The 13,513-nt window shown below is 37.0% G+C and overlaps 1 protein-coding gene across 4 annotated transcripts in view; it reads left to right on the plus strand.

Moving 5' to 3' along the window:
* EPM2A (EPM2A glucan phosphatase, laforin) overlaps positions 1-13,513 on the plus strand; it is a 102,712-nt gene that overhangs the window by 48,542 nt on the left and 40,657 nt on the right. The window lies entirely within an intron of this gene.

Raw genomic sequence — 13,513 nt, forward strand, 5'->3', positions numbered from 1 at the left:
GAATTACTATATGAGCTTTTCTGGTTCTAGACATGAAGGATCCTATTTATAGAATTTTTTTTTACTAAATACAAATTCTGGCATCAACATATTTTGACCAGACACTAGTTAACCAATTTTTGTACTTATGTAGTGGGTTAAAAATAAAAACTAGTCTAAAAATATCCTAAATCAGGTTTTGTATCTTTTATGCTACTGACCAGCAGCAAAACAAAAATTGATGTCTCTTTATCAAATATGATTCAAATAAATATGTGTGAAGATCTAGACATAAGACTAGATTGGTTGTGGTCATTTGCTTTGTTATTTATTAACAGATTTATTTTTATTTATTTATCTATTTAATTATTATACTAACAGTATGTGTCATAATACAAATTCAACACTGAAGAGGATGCTAAATGGAAAGTAAGGTTCCATACACATTCCTTTCATTCCCACTCACCAGAAATAATTATTTTAAACTATTTTATTGTTAGTTTTTCTGAAACTTAAATCCAAGTCTTAAATAATATGCATATATTTTACTTATTAATATGTCAATTTAAAAATAGCTTTTGAAAGAAATGATACTGATGAACTTACTTATAGAAAGAGACTCGCTGACTTAGAGAACAAACTTATGGTTGCCAGGGGGAAGGATATGGGGAATCTGACATGGACATGTACACACTGCCATATTTAAAGGTGGATAACCAACAGGGACCTTTGTATAGCACAGGGAACTCTGCTTAATGTTATGTGGCAGGCTGGATGGGAGGGGAGTTTGGGGGAGAATGGATACATGTATATGTATGCCTTAGTCCCTTTGCTCTTCACCTGAAACTATCACAACATTGTTTGTTAATTGACTATACTCCAATGCAAAATAAAAAGTTAAAAAAATTAAAATATTTCAGAAAAAGAGAAAAAAAAAAAAAAGCTTTTGACTCCCCTCTATGACATGAAGCAAGTTTAGCTCACTTATTTTTTCTCCCCTCTTCCAACCCCTACCAGGCTCATTAAAAAAATTCTTTTGTTATTTATCATAAAAATTATATTTCTTAACCCATAAATTTTTGACAGTGCCCCTTGATTTTTTAATGTATGAGATCAGAGATTTATTGTCCCTATATTTTCCTCCACATCTACTGCTTCTGCTGATGCTGCTAAGTCGCTTCAGTCGTGTCTGACTCTGTGCGACCCCATAGACGGCAGCCCACCAGGCTCCTCTGTCCCTGGGATTCTCCAGACAAGAACACGGGAGTGGGTTGCCATTTCCTTCTCCAATGCATGAAAGTGAAAAGCGAAAGTGAAGTCGCTCAGTCGTATCCGACTCTTCATGACCCCTTGGACCACAGCCTACCAGGCTGTCCATGGGATTTTCCAGACAAGGGTATTGGAATGGGTTGCCAGTGCCTTCTCTGCCACATCTACTTCCACCCAGTCACTTCTGTTTTTCATTATTTTTACATTTTCAAGTGTTATAGAAGTTGGATTTAATTTAGCAAATATAAATGAATCTTTTGTAGTTTGATGATTTAAAATTTAAAACCAATATTCAACATATAAAATTTTCTGTATATGTTATTTACTGTAGGACACACAGTGTTTTTACCACAGACAAAGATGCAGTCTCATGTTCTTAAAAATTGTATTGCTTTGAATGAGAGATATAACTAATATAAACAGGGTTGTAAGGGGTAGGAGAGAGGGAGAAAATAACTTCATCATAGTGTTAGGAAATGAATATTCTTCTTGGACACACTTTTCTTATAAATTCATGTTAGATGTTGGCTTTACTGATGGATTGGATGCACAGCAGGAGGAAAGAGGAGTTCTGTATGACTTGTGTTTTTATCATCTGAGCAACTGGATAAATAAGATGGGGAAGATTTAGGAGAAGAACAATTTGGAGTAGGGACTGAGATGAAAATCTTATTTTAGACATATTGCCTTTGAAATGTAGGCTAGATTGCAGAAAAGAAATCCATGTGTTGTATGGCATTTGATCCTTCTTTCTTTTTTTTTTTTTTTTTTTAAATTTTTATTAGTTGGAGGCTAATTACTTTACATCATTACAGTAGTTTTTGTTATACATTGATATGAATTAGCCCTGGATTTACATGTATTCCCCATCCCAGTCCCCCCTCCCACCTCCCTCTCCACCCGATCCCTCTGGGTCTTCCCAGTGCACCAGGCCCGAGCACTTGTCTCATGTACCCAACCTGAGCTGGTTATCCGTTTCACCCTAGATAATATACATGTTTCAATGCTGTTCTCCTGAAACATCCCACCCTCTCCTTCTCCCAGAGTCCACAAATCTGTTCCATACATCTGAGTCTCTTTTTCTGTTTTGCATATAGGGTTATCGTTACCATCTTTCTAAAGTCCATATATATGTGTTAGTATATTGTAATGGTCTTTATCTTTCTGGCTTACTTCGCTCTGTATAATGGGCTCCAGTTTCATCCATCTCATTAGAACTGATTCAAATGAATTCTTTTTAATGGCTGAGTAGTATTCCATGGTGTATATGTACCACAGCTTCCTCATCCATTCGTCTGCTGATGGGCATCTGGGTTGCTTCCATGTCCTGGCTATTATAAACAGTGCTGCGATGAACATTGGGGTGCACGTGTCTCTTTCAGATCTGGTTTCCTTGGTGTGTATGCCCAGAAGTGGGATTGCTGGGTCATATGGCAGTTCTATTTCCAGCTTTTTAAGAAATCTCCACACTGTTTTCCATAGTGGCTGTACTAATTTGCATTCCCACCAACAGTGTAAGAGGGTTCCCTTTTCTCCACACCCTCTCTAGCATTTATTGCTTGTAGACTTTTGGATAGCAGCCATCCTGACTGGCGTGTAATGGTACCTCATTGTGGTTTTGATTTGCATTTCTCTGATAATGAGTGATGTTGAGCATCTTTTCATGTGTTTGTTAGCCATCTGTATGTCTTCCTTGGAGAAATGTCTGTTGAGTTCTTTGGCCCATTTGATCCTTCTTTCTTTCGTTGTTTGGTTAAAGAGTAACTGCTAACCCTTAATTTTTCATAGTTATTATTTGAAAGAGTAGGTTGTTTATTAGTTTTGGAGTTTCAGGGATAGGTTGGAAATGGAGATATAAACTTGGGGTTATCAATATACAGGTGACATTCAAACTGATCAGTCTAGTTGAGACCATGTAGCAAATAACCCACTCCAGTACTCTTGCCTAGAAAATTCTATGGATGGAGGAGCCTGGTGGGCTGCAGTCCATGGGGTTGCGAAGAGTCGGACATGACTGAACGACTTCACTTTCACTTTTAACCTTCATGCATTGGAAAAGGAAACGGCAACCCATTCCAGTGTTCTTGCCTGGAGAATCCCAGGCAGGCAGAGCCTAAGTGGGCTTCCGTCTATGGGGTCGCACAGAGTCGGACATGACTGAAGCGACTTGGCGGCAGCAGCAAATAAGTAAAATAAAGAGAAGGAACTGGCAGTCGACTCTAGTACTCTTGCCTGGAGAATCCCATGGACATAGGAGCCTGGTGGCCCATAGAGTCACAAAGAGTTGGACATGGTTGAATGGGTAGATGACGTAATATAAATAAATAAGTTACAAAGGAAAGAGTCCTCAGGTTCACAAAATTTAGGAATGCAGGAGAAAAAGAAGATCAAAAGAAAAGAATGAGAAGGAACATCCATTGAGATGTTCTGACACTTAATGAAGATGTGTTAATGGATTATTTTTCATTTTTGCTGAGCCGCATTTTCTGAACCCTTTCATGTGTTGAGTCGTGTCTTAGGCTCTAGGGATTTTCTTCTGCTATTGGATTATTTCTCCTCCTTCCTTGTCTTTGTTCTGTCATTGAAGACACTCTTTAGATGGATGTTAGACCTCTTGGATTTATACTCTATTTTTGACTCTTTAAAAATATTTTTCACTTCTGGTTTTATTGCTTTACATTTTGGAAGACTTCAGCTTACCTCATTTTTTTTTTTCTCTTAATTTTGCTTCTTAATTTTCATGGGCTCTTCCTTATTCTTTTATTCTCTTTTTGCATATTTGTTTGTTCTTGTTTATTAATGAGCACTTGCTGAAAGTACTATGGAGAATTATTTTAAAGTTATCTTCTGTTCCTGGAGTGATCTTGTTTCCTACTGAATCAGTTGTTCTCTGTTCACTTTTGATCCTTCTCTTTCATTGTTTATTTAAGAAGTTACTGCTAACCCTTAATTTTTCATAGTTATTGTTTGAAAGAGTAGGTTGTTTATTGAGTTTCATCTACCGTTACTAGCTTCTATACCTGTGAGTGTGTTCACCCGGGCTGTTGTGCATTTGGGCAGATCACATCTCAGTGAGTGGAAGAGTCAGCCTGGCCCCTCCTACCACCCCTCCCGGAATGAAGAGGTGGGAAGGTCTGTGTGGGGCACACCTCTCACTCTGAGAACTTTCCCTCTCCAAGTAAACGTTTCCGTTTTTAAAGAAGGTATTTCTTCACTTTCACATATGGTATCAAGGCTGTATGTGGATTGAATATGAAACATAGTTCATGTATTCATTGTTTATGCAAGAAAGGTTGCATTAAAATTTTTCTTCAAAGCAGTTTAGTTTCACTAAGTCTCTGTCCTACTGAATTTTCAGGCAATTCAGCCTGTTATCCTCCTCAGGTATAAAAAAAAATACATAATATATAAAATTATATAATAATATATGTACATAAAATAGCTGATAGATGCATAATATGTATAGTGTATAGAACATATATATTTACCCATGGGGTATTATATATGTATGTAGTATATAATAGTACACAGATACAATACCTATATACATATACAAATAAGAAAAAATCCCATACTCAGAATTTTGGGCCTAACAGTATTTCTTCTACTTATTTATTTCTATAATAGAGATAACTGGGAACTTTTAAATAAATAGCAGTTTTTCATAGTGGATCTGTTGGCATCTCTCTGATTTTTAAGACGCTCCATTAACCTCCAGTGTTTCTCACAGTTCAGTCTCAAAATTACCTACTTGAAAACCAATTTGGTGGTATGATTTTTAAAAATAAAAATCAATTGGGTGTTTTGTTTTTTTTAAAAATATAGATTGATGAGCCCCATCAATTCCTGGAATCTCTTTTCCAACCTCTTCATATGATCCTTTGAGGCATAAAAATTTGAGAACTTCTGTGATAAGTTGAATAAAGACTAATTTAGAATTTAAAAGGGAGACTTTTATGTGCTATCAGTTATTTCAGTCTAATTCCCCGTATAAATTTTAGCTACAATTCATCGTCACTTGAAACTGGACAAGATAAAAATGTGAATTCAGTTTATGAGTTGAAAAGACAATAATATATTTATTGTTAAATTGAAAACATCTACTCGGACATGACTGAAGGGACTTAGCAGCAGCAGCAGCAATAGCTAATCTACTTACTGTAGTCATTTGATGTACAGTGCTAAAATAATTTGTGGATTTGTTTTTGTTGCTGAAAGAGATGCATCCATCATAGGTTATATGTTTGAGTATATATAATAATAGAGATAGTCAAACTCACCTAATAATTTATAATCACAAATTATCAGCCTTTAGTTTGGATATGGGAATGGAATTTTGCCTAGTTTTATTTTTATGGTTGGGGTAAAAAAATTGTGAGGTCAGTACCCTTCATAATGATAAGATTGTCAAGATCTGAAGATTTTTAAAAATATCTAATAATTAAATGTTCCATTCAGTTTAGTTCAGTTCAGTTGCTCAGTAATGTATGACTCTTGTGCCGCATGGACTGCAGCACACCAGGCTTCTCTGTCCATCACCAACTCCCAGAGCTTGCTCAAATGAATGTCCATCGAATTGGTGATACTATCCAACCATTGCATTCTCTGTCGTCCCCTCTCCTCCTGTCTTCAATCTTTCCCAGCATCAGAGCAGAGTCTTTTCCAATAAGTCAGTTCTCCACATCATGTGGCCAAAGTACCAGAGCTTCAGCTTCAGCGTCAGTTCTTCCAATGAATATTCAGGACTGATTTCCTTTAGAATTGAATGGTTGATCTCCTTGCAGTCCAAGGGACTCTCAAAAGTCTTCTCCAACACCATAGTTCAAAAGCATCCGTTCTTCAGTGCTCAGCTTTCTTTATAGTCCAACTCCCATATATGGTCCATATATAGTCCAACATCCATATATGACTACTGGAAAAACCATACCTTTGACTAGATGGACCTTTGCTGGCAAACTAATTTCTCTGCTTTTTAATATGCTATCTAGGTTTGTCATAGCTTTTCTTCCAAGGAGCAAGCGTCTTTTAATTTCATGACTGCAGTCACCATCTGCAGTGATTTTGGAGCCCAAGAAAATAAAGTCTGTCACAGTTTCCATTGTTTCCCCATCTATTTGCCATGAAGTGATGGGACCGGATGCCATGATCTTCGTTTTTTTGAATGTTGAATTTTAAGCCAGCCTCTTCGTTCTCCTCTTTCACTTTCATCAAGAGGACTGTTGTATAGTGTGGCAATTTCATCTACTGATAAGAATTGTATGGATACTCTGCGGAGCCTCTGGGCTCAGTGCTGGACCATCACAGATGCAGCAACAATGATCCCTGCTCTCAGGAACTCATCTTTTTGTGGATGACAAACACATAAACAGCTCTAATATTGTAAGATAATTGTTGAAGTGAAATTGTATTTGCAGTGGAATGAGGGACTGGAATAGAAATCTTTAGTGCAAGGAAATCTTTATGAATAGAACTTGAACAGAAATGGGGAGGATTTTTCTTTTCCAGGAGGTCATTTGGGGGAGGGAAGTCAAGGTAAAGACAACAGTAAGTGCAAAGGTATGGAACTGTGAGAGCAATATTAAGTTGACCCAATCAGGATAATTTTGAGAGCAAAAATAGGTACTTTTGATAATTAGCCTGCATACAGGTATAAACTAGGACTGTTCTGAGAACACCAGAACATAGGGCAACCTAGAGAACAGGTCATGTAGAAGAGAGGATTCTGGTATGTCCCCATAATCAGATCCAGAGAGATAACCTCCAGTAGAGGGACTGTGGATGTCCTTTATAGAAATTCACACTCTATGGTGTGACAATGGTTAGGAAGTTTGTGTGTACCATGTTAACCAAGGTGTACATGCACATGTTTCACAAATCTAGTAGATCAATAGGCTTTATTATGAAGAGAAGTCTGCCACCCCCCAAACTCCACATCACCACTCATTTGGTGTGTCTGTAGGCAACTGCCTTCACATCTTTAAGCTGATTATTTGCTAATTATCTTCAGAGAAATGATAAATAGTGCTTCCCAGGTGGTGCAATGGTAAAGAATCCCCCTGCCAATGCAGGAGACACAAGAAATGTGGATTCGAACCCTGGGTTGGGAAGATTTCCTGGAGGAGGACATGGCACCCCAATGCAGTATTCTTGCCTGGAAAATTCCATGGACAGAGGAGCCTGGTGGGCTACAGTCCATGGGATCGCAAAGAGTCGGACATGACTGAGTGAGCACACACACAAACAAATGATAAAAAATATGACTATATTACTACTTCTTGATTTTAGTTTTTGGTATTATCTATTGCTTTCACACCATGAAAAATGAAACTGTCACTCTTTTTTCCTCCTGTTCCCCCACAAAGCTCAGTGACATCCTTCTCTTGTTTAATCCTCCCAGTATAGTTATACCGTCATCCTAATGAGATCAGTATCCATGTTTATTCTTTCCCAGTATAGTTATACCATCATCCTAATGAGATCAGTATCCACGTTTATTCGTATGCCTGTGTAAATGCTATTTAATACCCCTAACTGTTCACACATATCTAAGTCTTCTATGAAGAATGTATTCCTTCCAGGTTTGCTCTTGAGTATTGAAGCCATCATGGCTCCTGATCCTTTAGGTTTGAACTGTGTTTTTCCCCTCTGGAGAAGTTGTCAGAATCTTCATTTTCAGTATTGTGAAATTTAATGATGGAATTAAATGATGTGGCCATTGTTTTATGCATTTTGCTAAGCTCTCAGTGAATAGATTTCCTAATTCTGTAAATTCTGAAATTCCAAATTCTTTTTAGGTAAACTACTTGAATTATTTCCTTGATGATTTATTTCCCTTTCTGAACCTTCTATTATTCAGATACTGGAATCCTAGTCTGAGTCTTTTATATTTTGCTTATCTTTGGGTATTTTTTTTCTGTTCTAACAGATTTTCTTAACTTACTTAATCATCCATCACTACTATTTAGTTTTTTATTTCTGCTATCATCTTTTTGTTTTCCAGAAGCTCTTCATTTAATTATCTCTGTTGCCCAGTTCAGAGACTTGTCTAACCTTCCACAGAGAACACATTTCCACTTTTTATCAGGAGCATGGAGGGAAAGTGTTCCAGCGGAGGGTCTGGCTGTGTCCTAAACTGACTTGCCAGTTCTGTGCTTTTCACTTACACCCAGAAGTACCTGGAAATCCAGTCTCTGAGCCTGTTGGCGATTCTGTAGTTCAATTCCAGTCGGTTCTCAGCTTTCATCACTGTTGGCCTTAGAATTTATTTTTCCTCAGTCTGTTAAATTATTCAGTAATCAATCAATTGCTTTTCAGTTTCCACAATCCTGTTGCTGTCTTTCCTCATGTTATCTCTTTCTTGGGGCTTTATGTGTTTAATTTCCCACAGAATCTCTTTATTCTTGTTGTAAAGGGATTTGGTGAAAGTCAAGTTAGATATGTGAAATCAATTTTTCTGCGACAAAAGTAAAGTTAAATAAAGTATTGAAATGTGTGACATAAACTTGGTAAAGAGTAGCTCAATAAATATTAAGTACATTCTTCATTTCTAACATTTAGTTTGTATTTTGTCCTCCAACCTAAGTAAGATTCTACCATGCCGGAATGAGATTTTAGAAATCCATATGCACTTCCATATTCATATATTTGGTACCAAACTACATCTCTCTCGTCAATAGATTTTTTTATGCAAAAGAATGAATGTTTGCATTAAAGATAACTAACCTAATGAGACTTTAGTGGGAAGGGACTCTGGTGTCTGTATCTTGAAAAGGCTTATTGCCAATTAAACACACTTCAAAAGCCACAAATTAGACTTTATGAGTCATACTTGAAACTCTTATAAAAATGTTATAGTTTAGAAAATGTCTTATAAAAGCACACTTATATTTTGTAGCCTCTTTGGTTTATAAAGAAAAGATATTGGGTAATTTTCAAAACTCAAAATTATTTTATACACTGTAGAATAATAATTTCACACATTTTGGATATTGTTTTATCTAGCACATTTTCCAAATGAATGGCATTAATTACTTTGGAGAAAGAGTGAGGAATTTGGTGCCAGCCTAGCTCTCTCATTTACTGCAGGGCAACCTTGGGACAATCCTATAACAGTTCTGAATTTCAGTCTCCTGATTTGCAATGTGAGCTAGTTGAACTTGATGAATGCTAAAGGCAGTTCTGGAAATAATCAAGGATTACAGTTAAAGACAATAGCATTATGCAACATTTTGCTGATATATTGTATTGACCTAACAGTGACTGTACTCCGTATCAGCTTCTTTGGTTTCAGACGGAGCCACCAAATGCCTGTAATTTCATGCTGCTTCAAGGGGCACTTTCCCTCAGTTTTATAAGCCCAGGACCCACGTTCATTCCCACTCTACAGAGACATTTGGAAATATACAACTTTATAGTCAGTGTACAATTAATTCTTTTTTTTTTTCTTTTCATTTATTTTTATTAGTTGGAGGCACAATTAATTCTTAATAAGTTTGTAAATTCTTATTCAGTTCAGTTCAGTTGCTCAGTTGCGTGTGACTCTTTGCAAACCCATGGACTGCAGCACCCCAGGCTTCCCTGTCCGTCGCCAATGCCCTGAGCTTGCTCAAACTCATGTCCATTGAGTTGGTGATGCCAGCCAGCCATCTCATCCTCTGTCATCCCCTTCTCCTGCCTTCAATCTTTCTCAGCATCAGGTTCTTTTCTAATGAGTCAGTTCTTTGCATCAGGTGGCTGAAGTATTGGATTTTTAGCTTCAGCATCAGTCCTTCCAATGAATATTCAGGACTGATCTCCTTTAGGATGGACTGGTTGGATCTCCTTGCAGTCCAAGGGACTCTCAAGAGTCTTCTCCAACACCACAGTTCAAAAGCATCAATTCTTCGGCACTCAGTTTCTTTATGGTCCAACTCTCACATCTCACATCTAGATGGACCTTTGTTGGCAAAGTAACGTCTCTGCTTTTTAATATGCTGTCTAGGCTGGTCATAGCTTTTCTTTCAAGGAGGAAGCGTCTTTTCATTTCATTGCTGCAGTCACCATCTGTAGTGATTTTGGAGCTCAAGAAAATAAAATCTGTCACTGTTTCCATTGTTTCCCTATCTATTTGCCATGAAGTGATGGGACCATATACCATGATCTTTGTTTTTTGAATGTTGAGTTTTAAGCCAGCTTTTTCACTCTCTTCTTTCACTTTCATCAATAGGCCCTTTAGTTCTTCATTTTCTGCCATAAGGGTGTTGTCATCTGCATATCTGAGATTGTTGATATTTTTCCTGGCAATCTTGATTCCAGCTTGTGCTTCATCCAGTCGTAATGATATTTTTACATTGCTCATATTTATAGTCAAATTTTGACAAGGAATCTCTCTTGGAGTAAATGGAGAATAGCTCACCAAATTCTATGTGCTACAGAATTTAATTACATTGTGCTGCCTCTGTAGTTCACAATCAACACATTTCTTGCCAAAGGAAGAATGTAATTTCAATTGATATTTGTATCTGATTGAATGATTTTAAATTTTTCTAAACATAAAAGCCAAGATTATAATTGTTCATCATACTAGGATAGAAAAGCAACATAAGCTTCCTTCTTATTGAATTCTTCTGATTGGGCAATGAATCCATTAATTTGCCCACAAAGGTCTGTGTAGTCAAAGCTATGTTTTTTCCAGTAATCATATACAGATGTGAGAGTTGGATCATAAAGAAGGCTGAGCATCAAAGAATTGTTGCCTTCTAACTATGGTGCTAGAGAAGATTCTTGAGAGTCCCTTGTACTGCAAGGAGATCAAACCAGTCAATCCTAAAAGGAAATAAACCCTGAATAGTCATTGGAAGAACTGATGCTGAAGCTCAAATTCTTTGTCCACCTGATGCAAACTTCCAACTCATTGGAAAAGACCCTGATGCTGGGAAAGATTGAAGGCAAAAGGAAAAGAATTTGGCAGAGGATGAGATGGTTACATAGCATCACTGGCTCAATAGACCTGAATTTGAACAAACTCAGGAAGGTAGTGAAGGACAGGGAAGCCTAGCACACTACAGTCCATGGGGTTGCAAAGAGTTGGACACAACTTAGTGACTGAGCAACAATAACAGCAACAATTTACTTGAGTGTGTGAGATTTCTTTAAAGAGTTTCTTTTCCCTATATAAATAATGCTGTTTATATTTTATAAGGTCAAATTGATGGATGTCCTGTTTTTTCTAATGATTAAAATACATATTTTTATTTATAAAAATTTTCAAATATATTAAAATAGATTATGTATCTCATGTTATATAGATTAATATATTGGGATGATTTATTTTCAGTATCATATAAAAACATAAGTGATAACTATTTGCACCCTGATGGTAATATGAACTAGTTGTAAAACTTCCCCTTAATTCTTTTTTCTTAGAAGTCGTTGAAAACGTGTCTGGTGAAGTTTAAGGAGAAGTCAGTTTCTGCTGACTGTGCTGTTGTGGCTTAAGTACAAGTATAAAAAGAAGCAGCTGGATTCTGTGCTGCCTTTTTAATTGTCAGCAACATTGTTATTTAAATTATGATTGAAATGTCTTGTTCAGGAGACTGAGAGAGAAACTTGATTAAAAGAGAGAACTTGATTTTCAGATCTCAGGGTGTGTCTATAGGAATGGTAGTAAGAAAAAGGGACTATTCTATAATATAAGTTAAGCAATTTGGATTCCTAAGTCATTATGTGGGGAAAATATGACAATTTTGCTATAAAAGACAGCAGAGAATCAAGGAAATACAGGTTAGGAGAGGGTAATTTGTAAAATGGGTGCTATTACAGAATGCGTGGGTGTTAAAGACAATGATTCCATAAAGTGGAAAAAATTAATGATTTAGAGAAGAAAGGGAAGAAGCATGGGGCAAAATATTTTTTGTAAACAAGAGTGATCTGAATACATGAGAGCAAAGAGTTCACTGTGGCCTTGGAGGAAGCAGAAAATGGGTATGTGTTTAGGTAGGTCAGTGAAGTAGTGAGGGCGTGTGGATTGCTTCTCTTTTCTCCCTGAGATAGAAACCAAGGTCATCAGATGAGAGTGAGAAGAGACAGGACTTTTAGATTTGAGTGAGCCGTATAAGGGCTTCTCAGGTGGCGCAGTGGTCAAGAATCCCCCTGCCAATGCAGGAGACGCAGAAGTTGCGAGTTGGATCCCTGTGGGAAGATCCCCTGGAGGAGGAAATGGCAACCCACTTCAGTATTCTTGCCTGGAAAATTCCATGGACAGAGAAGCCTGGCTGGCTACAGGCTACAGTCCATGGGGTTACAAAGAGTTGGACACGACTGAGCAGGCATATACTCACGAGCTGGGTAACTAATGGAATGTAAATGTACTGACTCATGAATTTTAATTTTTACAAGACTCACCCAATTCCGATATTACAGTGGCTATGACAAGCAAAGAAGTTATTCCCTCGTTTTAAATAAGTACAGAAGACAGAATATTTTTGAAAGTTTTCTGTGTGACTCTACCCAGATCAGAAGGTAGTCTAAATTATTATGCTGACCATTATAGAATGTCCACTTCCAGAAGAACAGTGGTCCTACTTATATTGGAGTCGGTGAACACACTGGGGAATGCTCTTTCCTGTTTTCAGAGGGTTGGTATATGTATATTACTTTGCCGGTCATTGATTGTGATCATTTAAATAGATTGAAAATGACTAGTTTCTTAGATCATAGTCTCATCTTTGGCCAAACAGAATGCAAAATTATGAAACCCATGGAGAAGGGATCAATGAAGAAAGAATATTGAAAATGCGTATGTTACATACTAAATAAGATAATCAGTCTTGCTGTTGAATATTTCTACATCATAAAAGCCCTATTATGACTTGTACACTCAAAGATTTTTTTTGAAAAGCAAGATCTTTATTTTCATGCTCTGATAAGTTGTGAATTACCTTTCTTGTCCTTCTTTCTCAAAGTTCTTTAAATTTTTTGCTTTGAAGGTCCTGTAGACTTACTGTTCCTGATAGATAAATCAATAGTGATTAAATATTAATTTAGTTGATTAGCATATGTAAATGCTAAGTGTTTCACCAAGTAGTTGATAAATACTCTGAAAAAAACACTGGATGTAGCAACACGCACACACAGACCCTAATAACACCTACTTGTGCAGGCTCTCATTTTATAACAAAAGGATTGTTTTCTGCCCACGGGCTACAGGAAGTGTTGAACAGGACTGCTGGGGCCTTACTCTCAGATTTAGGCTATTGAAAGCAGGGAGTAGATTTTAGAGAATGTA

Source organism: Odocoileus virginianus, chromosome 34, assembly GCF_023699985.2.
Source record: "Odocoileus virginianus isolate 20LAN1187 ecotype Illinois chromosome 34, Ovbor_1.2, whole genome shotgun sequence".
Lineage (NCBI taxonomy): Eukaryota > Metazoa > Chordata > Mammalia > Artiodactyla > Cervidae > Odocoileus > Odocoileus virginianus.